Genomic DNA, 14,723 nt, shown 5'->3' with positions numbered 1-14,723 from the left:
TTTTACTCCCTCCACTTCCTGATGGTATCGCCAATCCCATGGCTTTAACCTCCACCTCTAAGCAGATGACTCTTGAATTTCCATCTCCATCTCAGGCCTCTCACCCCAGCCTCAGACCATTAAGTGCAACCACCTACCATACATCACCTAGATTACTCACAGAGACGTCAAATTCAATGTACTCATTGTCTTCCTCTTAAAACCTGCCTCTGTCCTGTCTCAGACAATGCCCCATCATTTCCCATTCATACATAAAATGCTGGTCTTTCCATACTTTCTATGGCTTGTACATCACCTAACAAAATTTCTCAGCCCATGACTCATTCTAAGGTTACAGTGTTCCTGTGGTCTTGCCTTTATAACTTTACTCCACTGCTCCCCTTTCCTCCAGTACCTCTCCATGTTTCTGGTTTTCAAAAACCTTACTCAAACTTTAAATTTAACTCCTATACGAGCCATTCCTAATCTCTGTGTCCTTTAAATGAATGCCTTAGCATATTGTAACAGATGTTGCCAGTACCCATTTGCTCTTGCCCTTTCTATTTCAGTGCATTCTAACTCAACTTCCAACCAACAGCACTCACACTTATTTTCCTGTGGGGTTTTTCTGGTTACTGGTAGATTTGTTTTCTGTGTAGCAGGCTAGAAGTGTGAGGGTATTAATGCTTCCCCCAAAACAGCTCTCAACCAATAAATACCCAGCTCCCTCACTCTTGGGTAAAATAACTGAGCAAGTATCTTATGTTGGTCCTCAGAGAATCCCCAGTGGAGTTAAACTGCAGTTGCCCCCAGTGGTAGCTGAACTGTTATGGCACTTGTTGACTGCCCTTCATTCCCTTTGTCATGTCTCACTCCAGGACTGGCGTTTCCTGGAAGTATTTCTCAAATAAACTACTTCACTCAAATCCTTGTCTCAGGGTCTGTTTCTGGGAAATCCTAACTAGAATGCACATGGTCTGCGCTTCTAGCAGCACACTCGATTCCTGGAGGGCTGGGATGGGCTTCATCTCTGTCCTCCACCCTGGTTAAGTCCCTGCCTATTAAAGATGAGTAATGATAGTTTAACGAGGAGGCTCTGGAGGCTATGGAGAAGTAAGCTGGGACCTGCAAGTCAAAAGGGTGTTGCTGGACTCTTGTCACAGGCTCAGGGGAGAGGGGGTGCTATTAAAGCCATACAAAGAGGAGAATATGCAGAAGAGAGAGGTAGGAGGAAGCAGAGTCCTCAGTGGTATGGAAGCCAGCCTGGGGAGGTGCCGATAGAGGTCAGTGACAGGAAAATAATTCCAGAAAGCGAGACTGAGACAGCTGAAACTGAGAGTCAAGGGTGGAGACGTAGGGGAAGATTTACTCTAAAAAAAAGTGAACAATGACCCTTGAATAAATACTGCCACAACCTGAGTACATCAATTTTACCTTTTGTCCCAGGTAGGCCCCACTTGACTACTGCAGCCTCACTAGGTTTCTCCAGGCCAGTAGCATCCAGAAACCCATGCCCTGGGCACCTGCTTGCCCATTGCTACCTATTCTTGGTGAACCAGTGCCTCTCCTGGAAACTTGGGGGTCCAGACAGGAGAGCCCAGCCTCCTTAATTTCCCAACCCTTACATCAGACACTTCCCAAATGTCTGCTCTTCACCCTTGAGGTGTCCCTGACTCACTCTGGTTCTTTTCTCTCTGTCCCTTCAGGATGGGCCTGAGAGCCCAGTGGGGCTGGGGGCCATTCTGAGTGAGACAGTGTTTCAGGCCTTCATCACTGCCCTTCATCCTCCCACAGGCTGGTATTATATGAACAGCACACTCCTTCCAATAAATATCCGAAGCTTACCTACATGCACATCAACCAGAACTGCTGAAGCCCTGGCCTAAAGAAGGATTGGGAGTTGGGAGTAAGATCAGAAGGCCCCAGAAAGCAGGGCCTTGGGGCTAGTATTTGGCTAGAATGCCTTCCTACCTGCCCTAGAGATAAGAAGTTCAGGCAGCTTTTGCCCAGCCTGTCCAGGGGAGGAGAGGGGAATTCTATAGAAAGGATCAAGCTCTATAATAATAAGCAGTGTTAGAGGGAGGCCCACAGGGAACAAGGAGAAGAAAGAAGGTTGGAAGGTCTTTGAAGAATTGTGCCTGAAAACTTTTCACTAAACTCATATTTAAACTGGGTAGCTGCTGCATGGATTCAGGATAGGCACCAAGAAAGGACATTACTGAAAATCTATGAACAAGGCAGTGCTGGCCACCGGCTCTAGGCTACATGTGACAGAAACAAGGGAAGATAGCATCCTCACCCACAGGAAGGGGTTATCTTTAGTGTCTTCTCCCACCCTGTTGGAACCTTCCCCTTAGGTCCCTCTCCCAACTCTCACATCCATGAGGTCAGAGGTGGAGGAGACCCTTCTAGAAATGGCTCACCTCTCCTTCTATGTCCCTTATCCATGTCATTCTGGTTCACCGCCATCCCTTTAGTCTCTGCTTGGATTTCATTGCTTCACAGGAACCCTAGTCTAAATCAGCCCTCCCCAACACTACTATGTCCCCTTGTCACCCCCATAAATAATATTATTTATTTGCTTGTTCCTCCACTGGAATCTAATTGCCATGGGGGTAATGATATAATCTTGTTCCCTGTGATCTCCTAGGCATCCAGACAGTGCCTGGAACACAGTAGGCATCACCCAAGACACCCAAAGGGCCAGCCCCATCCTGGGAAACTCATAGTCCTCAGAGCAGGGAGAGATCTACAGTCATGAAGGGGCCAGAGACCAGCTCAGCCCTGGAGACTATCCTGGACCTCGTCCACTGAAGAAGGCTTCTGTGAGTAGGTGAGCCTTCCACAGGATCTGGAATAATAGGAAAGGTTGGAGTGGCAAAGAAGGAGCAGCACTCAAAGCAGGGAACCTTTCCTACAAAGGCCCATTTGTCAAGATGGTGGTGTGTGGGGTGCAGGGAGGAGCCTGGGAAGACTGGGGCAGAAAGGAAGCCATGGTGGCGCCGCAGGATGGCAAATCTCTTTCAGTGGCCTCTTCCCTGCAATGCCCTTATTATCCTAGGAAACTCATCCCTTGTTGGTAGTGACAGAGGTGGTGGCAAAAGATAATATGGGGGTAGTATTGAAGGAAGAGCACAGTGGATTTTGGGGAGAACTGAGTTCTAGTCTTCATCATTCACACAATATGCAGGTCATATAGCTAACCTGATCTTCAGTTTGTCCATCTGTAGTGTCAATGATTTATTTATTCATTTACCAAATATTTATTGAGCACTTACTATATGCCAAACACAGTCCAAGGCACTGAGTTTACAGTCATGACCTAGCTAGACATGGTCTATTCCTGTTGGACTTGCAATCTGGTAAGAGAGCCAAGCATTACATAATATCATTTACAAAATTGTCATTTCATATTTTAGGACTTTTATAAAGGAAAGGTGCGAGGTGTGTGTGAGAAAATACCAACAGGATTCAATTTCATTTGAGTATCAGAGAAAGCCTTTTGAGGAGGTGACATTTCATTTGAAACCTGAAAGAGGAAAAGACATAACCTGGGGACAAATGGAGAAAAAAACATTCTAGACAAGAACAGCAAAGTCAAAGCCCCTTAGGTAGGAAAGTTCTTCTCTTGTTCAAAAACACGAACACTGGCTGACATGGCTGGAGTGAGAATGAAGAGAGGTGTAGGTGGTCCAGACTATGCAAAGCTTTGAGGGCCATTTTCAGGAGTTCAAACTTTATCTTGAACAAATACGGAAACCTACTGAAAATTTTTGAGCAAGGTGGTAACATAATCAAAACTATATCTTAAGAATATCATTCTGGCCCTGACTGTGTGACTGTCGGTTGGCTGTTGTCCCGCAAAGTGAAAGGTCGCCGGTTCTATTCCTGGTCAGGGCACATGCCTGGGTTGCAGGTTTGGTCTCCCAGTCAGGGAGCATTTGAGAGACAACCAATAAATGCTTCTCTCTCACATTGATGTTTCTCTCCCTCTCTTTCTTTCTACCTCCCCCCTCTCTAAAAATAAATAAACAAAATTCTTTTTTTAAAAAGTATCATTCTGGTTGCTCTGTAGAGAGTGGGTTAGGATCGTCAAACAGGCAAGAAATGATCAAGGCTTAGACTAGGATGGTGGCAGTGAAGATGGAGAAAAGTGAAATGAGTGGTTCTGGATATATTTGAGAGGCACAATCAATAGGCCTCGGTATTGGAGTGGACATGGCAGGTGAGGCGGGGTACCAAGGATGACCTGCAGGTTTTTGATATTAAGTGGAAGTGTCTGTGACAGGGATGGGGAACATTAAGCGAGAAACAGATGTAGGGGCAAGGCCAAGAGCTTGGTTTTGTTAAAGCCAAGATAGACGTGTCTGTGATACACCCAAGTAGAGGCATCAAGAGGACGATCTGGAGCACAGAAGAGCACTCTGAGCAGGAGAGCGCACCTGAGAGTCAGAGCAGATGGTATTCAAAGCCAAGAGGTGATACTTCCATTCCTTGCACCCTAGTAAAAGTAAAGAGACCATGGATTCATCGGTGACAGAGGAGCTTCACCAGACTCCATGTCATTGGCAGGAGTGCCGATGAAGGGCTGCAGGCAGCTCATTTGGGGGGTGGGGTCTCCAATCTCCCTGTTTTATCTGAGTTATTAGGATAATGGATGCAAAGAGAGTTTGTCCCTGTGAATGGGAAGGGGGGTTCTCAGTGCCTGGGGAGTGGCTGGGAGGAGCCCACTGGAGACATTCAGAGAAAGAGGAGGGGAGGCGGAGAAGCTTGAGATGCGAGTGTTGATGAGGTTACAATCAAGGGACTGCTGGATGAAAGAATCCTTAAGGGGCCCTGGAGTGAACGCCATATGCAGAATTTAAGCGGTCTTGCCATAGTTAGAGAGCCACAGCCCCTGCAGCCTTCTTCTTCTCCTTTTTCTCCTCCTTGTCCTCCCTCCTTTCTCTCTCACCTCCTCCCCCTCCTTCTCTTCTTCTTTCTTCAACCAGAGATCAAACATGCTCTCCCTAGCCCTGCTTGCATCTCAGGGCCTCAGACCCTGTGGTTTGGCCAAGAAAGTCAGAGAGAAAGCGGCACCAATCTTTGAAGGATAGCAGGCATGATGGTGAAGGGAAGGAGCAGGCAGAGGCTTGGAAGGCTGCATCAGGGGTGGCGCTGTGGTAGGTGACCCAAGACAGCAAACCATCCCCTTCCTGTCTCTCTCCCTAGACGATCCTCTTCAGGAACAGGGTTTGGATGAGAGGCCCTAGGGGAAGCAGCTCAGGCCCCAGGTCCTAGACCCCAAACCCACAAACCTGAGTTGAAAAACACTGGCCTAAGAGAAGTTTGACAAAGTTTTCCCTGGTGCTGACTGTGAAGCTGTGATTACTCAGGGCTCCTGGCAAAGATCCTGGCAGAAATCGTAGGAAATGACTAGTATGGTAATTAGAGTGACTGAGAAGTCCAAGACCCAGTTCAGATCTAGGGTGGGGCTATTCCCATTGTTCTGTTTCTCATCTCCTCTCCTCAGCCACAGACTGAGCCTCTAACAGCCTCAGCAGGCAGGAGTTGGCCCCCAATTCTGGTGTGACAGGGATCACCACTATTCCCTAATAATTGTTCTCCTTTCTTCCAAGGTACACCAGAAATTGTATTTCGCCACCTCTTAGAAATTAAGAGTGGTCATATGACTTTCTTTGGTCAATGAAATGTGAGCAGGAGAGAGGTGTACCCCCTTCTGATGGAGGAATTTAATTGTCCCTGCTCACCTCTCCACCTCTCCTTGTTGCGGCAGCTGCGGAAGCAGCCATTACTGCCAGGGGTGCAACCTTAAAACATTACATGGAAGGAAGACCCTGGCCTGGAGAGTCATCCAGTCCTTCACTATTTAAGTCACTGATATTTGAGGGTTGTTTGTCATGGTATCATGACCCAGCTTGTCCTTACTTATACTAAGCTGAGCCCAGTGTGCCTTCTGTGGGAGGGAGAGAGGCCAGTAAAGTGAAGAGAGGACAGAAGAGTTATCTTCCAGAAGGCTGATAAAGGAACCGAAGGAAATGGAATATTCTTTTGAATTTATGATCAGCAAGAAGAAATTAATTAGAAAAGTGAAAGTGAGAGGAATCCTGATGAACAGTGACTGTTATACAGGCAGGGAAACTTCCAAAAGCTCTGAGGAAAAGTTAATTCATTAATTCAGGCATTCAGTCAGTATTTCTCCATTTATTCGTCCAGAAGTCATTATGGAGAGCCAGACATGATGCTGTGATGGGGGACAGCACGATGAACATGTGAGACCAGCGTCATGGAGAAGCTCACAGAGAACAGAGGCTCTCATAGCACAGAATTCTGAGAGAAACGTGTCCATGTAGATCTTGAATGATCATGACGAGGAAAGGAAAGAGAAAGAGTTTAAGCTTCAATGTGAGAGGCACAGATGGACACAGAAGGTAGAGCAAGGATCCTAGCCCAGGTTGAGAAAACTCAGTTACATCACGGACACTGATTCCACAGACGTTCATCTACTATGTGTCAGGCATTGTTCTAAATGTTAGTGTTACCAAACAGAAAGTGGGGTTTGGCTGCCTGCCACCACCCATAGGAGAATTCTGGAAGCAGAGATTGGGTGAAAAGAGGAAAAGGGTCTTTTATTCAAAATCTGCACAGTCTGGGAGGATGGCAGCCTCCTGCCTCAAAGCCAGTCCCCTCCAGAGCACCCGGAGGAAAACATAGCCACCCTCTGCCACACTAGTCTGAGGCTATGCGCAGAGTTATCTTCTGCCATTTGAAAAAACCACTCTTTCAGAACCACAGGTGGCTGCAGCACAACCATCCAGGTGGCTTAGCTTGTTACAGGTTGCAGTCTGGCTTTAGGCTCCTGCCTGGGGCCTGGTGTACCGGACCCACCACTAAAAAGATCCTCAAGGACCTGGCCCTGCATGTCCATGCCGTGGGTCCAAGAGGTAGTGTGTTTCTCCCTTCCCTTGGTTTAAATCTCCTGGCCCAAACTTCTGTGGGCTCTGGGAGGGTCCAGTCCCCTACCCCAGCCGCTCCCATCCTTTCCTAGGCTAGACTGACAGGTCTAGCTCCCTGCTGCCTTGTTGATCTTTATGGTACACATGCCACTGTGTCCTCTGGTCTCACCTTCAATCAGGGACCAGAAGGGGCTAGAAGGGCTTTGCCAATCACTCTTGCTAACTTTGTGCATGCTCAGAGCAATGACTTCCTCCAGCACTATGCTAGCTTGCTTACCCAATGCAACACTGCCCCTGCCTCCTGCAGTTGCCTCTCTTGGCCCCTCCTCTGCCCCATGGTCTGGCCAGGTCTACCTATATCATTAGGAAGAAGCAAAGGTAAAGAGACCTGGAGAGAATTAATGCACAATATTAGTTTAATCAATATGCAATATTGGACGTTGATAAGTGTGTAATAAGAGTCATGAAGAAGGGGACTCTGCCTAGGCATCTGGGAAAGACCTTGGTGTGTGATGACAAAATAGGAGTTCGCCATTAATCATCCATTCATTCATTCTTGCAACCTCTCTTTTGGGCCTTGGTAAACCTGGAAGAGGACTGTCTGGGAGGGACCATGCCCAGATGCAAGGACCTAGGGTCAGGCTGAATTGGAGCAGGTGTGTCTCCAGGGCAGGTTCAGCACTGTCACCAGGGTAACCATACATCTTATTTATAGAAAGAAACCACCAGCCCAAACTGAGCAACAGGTCAAGGGGTGAGGTTAGGACCTTGGAAGAAGACAACTCACAATGTCAAAATTTGAAAAGACTGAGGTCAGGTCAGAAAGGGGAGCCAAAGGGGCTTGGGGAAGCTTTCAGGGAAGAGCCAAGCCATGTCCGAAGCCTCGATGTGAGTTGCTGACACTGGCTGCACAAGGGGCTGGGGAGCTGCTGACCACAATGTGCTACACTGATTAGGAAAAAGAAAATTTGTCACATTTTAAAATCACAAAAATAAAAAAGAAAGAAACAAACACACAAAGAAAAGCTGGCCTTTCTCTCATCCACATGAAGAAAGGCCAGCTACTTCTCCACAAGGGGCTTTTAGTACCAGGGAGCATCAACCTTTGTGGCCCTGAAAACAGGCAGTAAAAGGTGGGAGTCCCAAGGCGGGAGCTCCAGGGCTTGACTGTGGGGTCTGGATGGCTATTAAGAAGACCTGAGCTTCCCCAAGGGGCCAGCAGCCTGCCTGGCTCACACCTTAGGATGGGCTGTGAAACTGCGGCAGACGAGGTCAGCGTCAGGCCCAGCTTCTGGAGGCCCCGGAGCCCTGTGCCCAGACTTCCCTGCTCTCAGGCCAGGACTCCAAGGTCATCACAGCACTTTTCACATGTGTGTGTGATTTCTTGGTTTATGTTGTGTTTTTTCTGTCTTTAATTAAATTCCTTTTTGGAAAAGATCCATCTCTGCAGAAGCAAGGGATTAAAAGTTTTTCGGTTTTGTTTTTGATTTTTGTTTTCACCCCATCTGTGCCATGGCTTGGGGCCTTTAGTGACTGATTTTCATTTGGGGACAATGGGCACCTGATTGAACTGTGTGGGAGGGTGTCAAGTGAAGTGACAACAGGAGGCCAGACAGGTGGCAAAGCCAAAAAAAATGTCTTCCTCTTAAGCTCATATACACATGCCCTAAATGCTCACCCTCAAGGAGATTCCCAAAGGACTGAAGCCCCCAGCTTTGCTCCCTCCCTCCCAGCTTCCCCCACCCTCTTCCTGTGTGGCTAAGTCCCAGCCTGGACACTCCATCATCAAAGAGAGAAGACAAAGCCTGCTTGTTGCTTTGTATTTGTCTTGGGAGCGCTTGTTCCTAGGAGAGCCTCCCGGCCTCCCAGGCCAGGAATAGAACTGACTCTACACAGCCAGCCTGCCTGCCCCGCCAGACCTTCTGAATTGCTTGTTTTTATTAAAATTCTTCTGCACGCGCAATCCCGGACGGTGTGTGGATCTTGGATGAGGTGGTGTGGGGGACCTGGGGCAAGGAAGGCCTCGGGCTTATTCGGCCTGGTGTTTATTTGGCCTGTCTTTCCAGAGTAGTAGAAAATGGAAGTCCATAAAAGTGACCCGAGATTGGTGCCCCAGAGCAGGGTGGGTGTGACACAAGGCCCTCTGCAGCCTGGGCTTGGCTCTGGGCTGCCAGCTGCCAGCTGCCAGATGATACGGGAAACACTCTGGAGAGCCTTGGGGGAGGAGAAAGGATAGGGCCTAGCCCTAGCCCTGTAGGCAAAGCTGTAAGAACTGCTCCCTCTCTGCTGTTACCTGCAGGCTCCTGCGGAGTGACCGTCCGCCTGGCAGCGCTCCCTTGGCCACAGGCAACATTCTGAAGCAACAGGGGCCCCTGTGACAGCTTCAGCAATTGAAACCTTCTGGGAGCAGGGCTGGGCTCCTGACTTCCAGTGTTTTCCCGAGTGCTGGCCTGGCCGCAGGCTCTGAAAACAATGCTCCTCAGGGCTCCATCACCTTCCTGGGCCCAGATGCTCCTTGGCATCCATCTGGTCTTGGAAGATAGCGCTGGCCCCAAACTCCAGGTTAAGATCTCTTCTTATAATGGAGTTTCACACAGAAATTCTACTCCCTCATTCAATCCCATTTACCTGGAGGCTGATTTCCTTCTTGCCCCACTGATCCCCACTCAGAGGTCCTTGGTGAGACTGGCAAATGATTACAGACAGTGGCATGGGAGCTTCCAGCCAATGTCATGGTTGAAGACCTAGGCTTGAGCTCTCAACAGTCTTGGCTCCAAGCCCACTGCTGCTGAAGTGACCACCCCATAAAACCTGGGGGACACGGTGAAGGGTGTAGGGTGGGGGAGCAGTTTTCAAGTCAGGAAATTGCAAAAGTTCCAGCGTCTGCAGCCAAAGGCTCAGTGTGGAAAATTTCAGGCTCCAAGTGGGGTTCCAGAGGAGGGGGAAAGGAGCCCTGGGGCCAAATGCTTGTCCTGGCCTTGAAGACCTGGGCCCTCCCCTTACCTATGGACAGGAGGTGTGGTGAGGGTAGAAGGCAGTATTCTCTTGTGGTAGAAAACCAGAGTCCAGGGTGCTGGGTCACACATCTTCCCTGCCTTTGAGGGGCTTTACACTCATCAGAGAGGAAACACAAAAGGGGCCTCGTTCTCAGGGGAGTGCAATAGAGGAACCCAACCCTCCTTGTTCAGAGGAAAGCTGAGGCACGATGAGAAGGAATTTGCTTTAGACAAGACCAGAGTTTCTGTGTGACAATTGTCTCCCCATATAAGGGCTGCACATCCTAGTGGGATATAGGAAGGGGTGCAATCATAGGGAAGATTTAAGGTGAGACTGATGGCCTGGGCTGGAGGCACCTTCAGCTACCCTTGGATTCATTGAGGAGGGAGGGTTGCGGTGCTGCCTTCAGGAAGAGCAAAGATTCAGGGAAGCCAGGGCAATGAAGGGATGGAATGAAATGAGGGGAGGTGGGGTGCCAGGCATGGAGTCCAAGAGTGGCTGCAACCCTGGCCAAGCTGCCGGCCAAGACTTCCTCCCCGCCTGGCCCAGCCACCACTGCTGTGTCCCTCGCAAGGGCCCCCGCTGTGCTCAGCAGCCACACTCCAAGTGGCAGGGCTCCCACCTGTCATCAGGAATCACCAGGGCCCCACGGGTACCCCGCTGACCCCTCATCCGGGCCGGGACCATTTGACCGGACTTGGGGGCGAGCCGCCCGCCCGCCGCCACCAGCATCTCCGCAGCCTGCTCAGGCCTCCTCTGGGCTTCTGGAGTCGGGCCGAGAGCGTGCAGCCCGCCGGCTTGCGGCTGGGGATTTCACTCGGAGCCGCTACATTTGGAACCCATTATTTAATCATTAATTTCCTCCTCTCGTCGACCCCTTCCACCCCGCCTCAGTTCGGCGCCCCCGCCCCAGATTAGATCTCCACGTGGTGCTTTGCAGTGATCCCTGACGGGGCTTCTGTGCTGGGGACTCCGCGGAGGAGGGGAGGGGAGTAAGGAAGGGCTGGGGCTGTCCCAGGACTGCTCAGTCGTTGGGTTGGGAGAGGAGATGGGATTGCCTAGGGACTGGATTTGAGAGACTGGAGGGTGTAGAGTGCCCAGACTCTGACCCCAGCAATTTGGGGACAAGCTGTGCCTGCCTGGGGGAGTCAGAAGGAGGGGCCTTTTCCAGAGGCTCATGGAGAAGGTGGGGTAGTCTAGCCGGCCCAGCTCTGGAGCCTCCTTTGCTCCCTGGCTCCTGAAGCGCCTCTAACCCTCTATCGTGGAATGAAACAAAGTGCCTTCCCTCCTGCCGAAGCTCTATGCCCCCTTCTCCCTTGGGAGCTCATGGAGGTGAAGAGGAGGCCGTGGGGAGTGAGACCCACAGTAAGGCTGTGATATGTGCCTTCCACCCTACTGAGAACCAATCTCCACCCCCAGCACTGGGCCCAATCAGGTAACAGGCACCACCTCCCATCTGGGAGCTCCCAGTCTGTGTGAAGAACAGATTCAGCAGGAGGAATGAGACCTCAGCAGGCACACAGAGCAATGGTCCAGTCCCAGGGGAGGCTGGCGAGCTGAGGAGCAATGAGGGAAGAGCCTCTACTGGGCTTTACGGGATGTAAGAGCAGGGAAGGTGAGAGCTCCCATCCATCCTCTGCTCTCCACCCTCTACACATACCTTTTATTCCATCTCAGAGACCTGAGGGGTGGTTATGACCACAGCAAGCCCCATCCCTGGGGAGGGCCAGTCCTAAGGACGCTGTACTAGGGAATGAGTGGGGGAACTGAAATCAGGGCAACAGGAAAGGAACAAGCTTTTAGTGAGTTCCCACTATGCGCTTTGCCTGCATGTTAAGTTTTTCATTGCATTCTCCTCCTCCTCCTCCTCCTTCTCAGCAGCTGCTCACCCTCATATGGTGCTTTTATGTACAGACAATGTTCTCAGCACTTTATGTCTGGTATCTCACTGCAGTCCTTCCAGCAAACCTCTGAGGGAGGTATCAGTATTATGTTTACTTTAATGATAGGGACACAGTGGCATAGACATATGAAGTAACTTGTTCTAAGAGAAAAGAGTTAGGACCAGGATCTGAAGTCCATGGTCTTCCCAGCACAAGGGCTTCTAGCCATGAAGTTCATGGTAGCTGTGCTTGGGTCCAAACAAGCCCTTTGCTCCCTGGTTCCAGAGAAAGCTGGCCGGCCCAGGGATGAAGTTGGCACATCTCAGTAGAAGATGGGGGAAGGGACAGGGAACCCCCTTTCCCCAGGCTCCACTCCCAGCAAAATGCCCTCCCTCACCTCCCTATCCTGAAACATCTGCCTTCTTCCTAGGCCCAGCTCAGTGTCGACCCCTCCCTGACATTCCCAATCCCTTCTCTGAAGTCTCAATAACACTAAGAGGCTGAGGCTTGCCTTGTGCTAGTCTCCAGAAATTCCCTGTGGGCAAGACTGTTCTCTCCTCAGCCTGGAAGACTTTAAGGGCAGAAGAAACAGCAGCCTCCTGATGAGCACCCCTCACCTGTGGGCGGGGGTGAGGACTGGATGCCAGGATGCTCAGGCTCCAGCTCTCTGACTCCCTGACTCTCCACTGCCCAACCCCCAGAGGTGTATGAGCTGGGCTGGAGATCCAGGGGGCAGGCCTCTCTTTTCTTCACGTACTCACTGACCACACTAGCTGCTGGTTGCTGGTTAAGCCTCTGAATGGACATTTATCTTTATTTCTCTTGTTGTTGGCTTCTTAACCTCTAAACCTTTTTCCTGTGCTTGGAGGAATGCCTAACCAAATTGAGTCCTGGTGCAAGACAAATCCCATCTCTCACAACAAATGCTGAAGCCAGCTACTTTCTGTGCAGTTGGGATATGGACACAGGTTGGGCCAATTGGAGGCACCCTGCCTAGATGTTAAACCCAGGACAGGGAAGAATTATTCTGGTGGTGGCTGCAACAGTAGTTGCTAGTTTGAAGGGGCAGCAACAGTAGTGGCTATTGTGGTGCCCAGCATGCAGGGCCAGCAGGTGGCAGGACCCTTTCTTGCATGCTTTGGGCTGTGCTTTTACCTGTCTTCCGAGCCTGTTTTTCCACACTCTCAGAAATTCTGGGAAACACTTAATAGCCTTTCTCTGCTTAAATCAGCCAGACTCAGTTTTTGTTGCTTGTAACCGACAGTCTGAATTCTCAGAGCCTTTCTGTGCTCACCTTTCCCCCATTCCTTAGAGCCTGTTTGGCCTGCAGTTAGATATATATATAGTGACAAGATACCAAGCTGGTTTTCCAAGTCAGACACCTTTGCTTTCTCAGAAGTCTGTAGTGAAAAAAGTAAGGACACTCAATGTAACTGGTAAGAATGGGCTTTGGAACCACCAGAACCAGGGTTGAGACCCTGCCCTGCCCTTTTATTACTTAACCTCTTTACACAGTAGGGTTTTTTAAAATCTTAAAGTAAATGCAATAAAACCTCCTTTGTATCAGTTGTTGTAAATGTTAAATGAGATGATTAATGAATGTAAAACACCTAAAATGATGCCTGATACATAATAAGCACTCAACATTTATTTATTCATCAAGTATTTTCTAATTGTTGACTCCATTTCTTCACTCCTCTCTGTATCCATGCCCTTTGCTATGCAAATCTGTGGTTCCTCCAATTAGAGACAGAGTACATTTTGACAGCCCTCAATTGTGGGCTCATCTACATGACTTGCTTTGGCTAATGGGATGTTAGCAGATGTGATGCAAACAGAAACTTCAAATGTGTTTGCACAGTTGAGCTTGACCTATTGTGATTTTACTGTCATTATAGGAAGAACATGCTGTGAGTAGGTGCTGGCCCTAGTAGGATAAGAGAAGCATGAAACCTACCCAACCTGCAGCTTGGAGCCAACACCAGCTGATCATCAGATGCATAAGTGAGAATAAATGGTTGTTGTTTCATACCATTGACTTTTGGGATGATTTGTTATGCAGCACTGTTGAGGTAATTGCTAACTGACACACTCACTAGCAAGAAGTCCAGAGATAGGCAATCCAGGAGAAGCAGAGTCTAGCCTCCACCATGCCACTGTAGATCCATGCTGTCTCTATTATTCTGCTTTGTTATTATTATTTTTTAAATTTTTATTGTTATTCAATTACAGTTGTCTGCATTTTCTCCCCATCCCTCCACCCCACCCCAGCCAATCCCACCTCCCTCCCCCACCTTCACCCTCCCCCTTGATTTTGTCCATGTGTCCTTTATAGTAGCTCCTGTTATTCTTATAATATGAAATTTTCCTCATCATTTAGAGCTGGTTCCTGCTCTTTTGAACATCATGTACATGTTTCAAGCAGAAAAAGAGAAAAGAGGTGAAGAACAAAAGCTGAAAGAAACATACTGGTTGAGTTGGCCCCTTTAAGCTTTCCCAGAAGCCTCACCCACCATATATTTTATATTATGTATATTATTTTATTTTATCATCCTACATAAAGTTTATTATCCAGAACACAGTCTTTTTAAATCCTCACCTGAGGGTATGTTTATTGATTTGAGAGAGAGAGAGAGAGAAAGAGAGAGATGAGAAAGAAGCATCGATTGGTTGCCTCTTGTATGCAACCCAACTTGGGATCAAACCTACAACCTAGGTATGTGCCCTGACCAAGAATCAAATCCATGACCTTTTGGTGTATGGGATGATGCTCCAACCAACTGAGCAACTCATCCAGGACCAGAACACAGTCTTAATGCCACCCTAGCTGCAAGGGATTCTAGAAAACTAAACACTTTGAATAAATCACAATGCTTCCCTGAACAGATTTGAGGTTCTGTTAGTAAGG

General features: G+C 49.0%; 1 long non-coding RNA gene across 1 annotated transcript in view; it reads left to right on the top strand.

Moving 5' to 3' along the window:
* The window catches only part of LOC123478959 (uncharacterized), a 128,356-nt gene extending 114,520 nt beyond the window's left edge, over window positions 1-13,836 (top strand). Inside the window, exon 4 of the long non-coding RNA XR_006654399.2 lies at window positions 13,714-13,836. This is a non-coding gene — a long non-coding RNA (uncharacterized lncRNA). The remainder of the gene's footprint in view (window positions 1-13,713) is intronic.
* Window positions 13,837-14,723: the final 887 nt, after the last annotated feature.

Source organism: Desmodus rotundus, chromosome 5 (genome assembly GCF_022682495.2).
Source record: "Desmodus rotundus isolate HL8 chromosome 5, HLdesRot8A.1, whole genome shotgun sequence".
NCBI lineage: Eukaryota > Metazoa > Chordata > Mammalia > Chiroptera > Phyllostomidae > Desmodus > Desmodus rotundus.
Note: the sequence above shows the minus strand (reverse complement) of the source record. Positions and strands in the feature narration are given on the sequence as shown.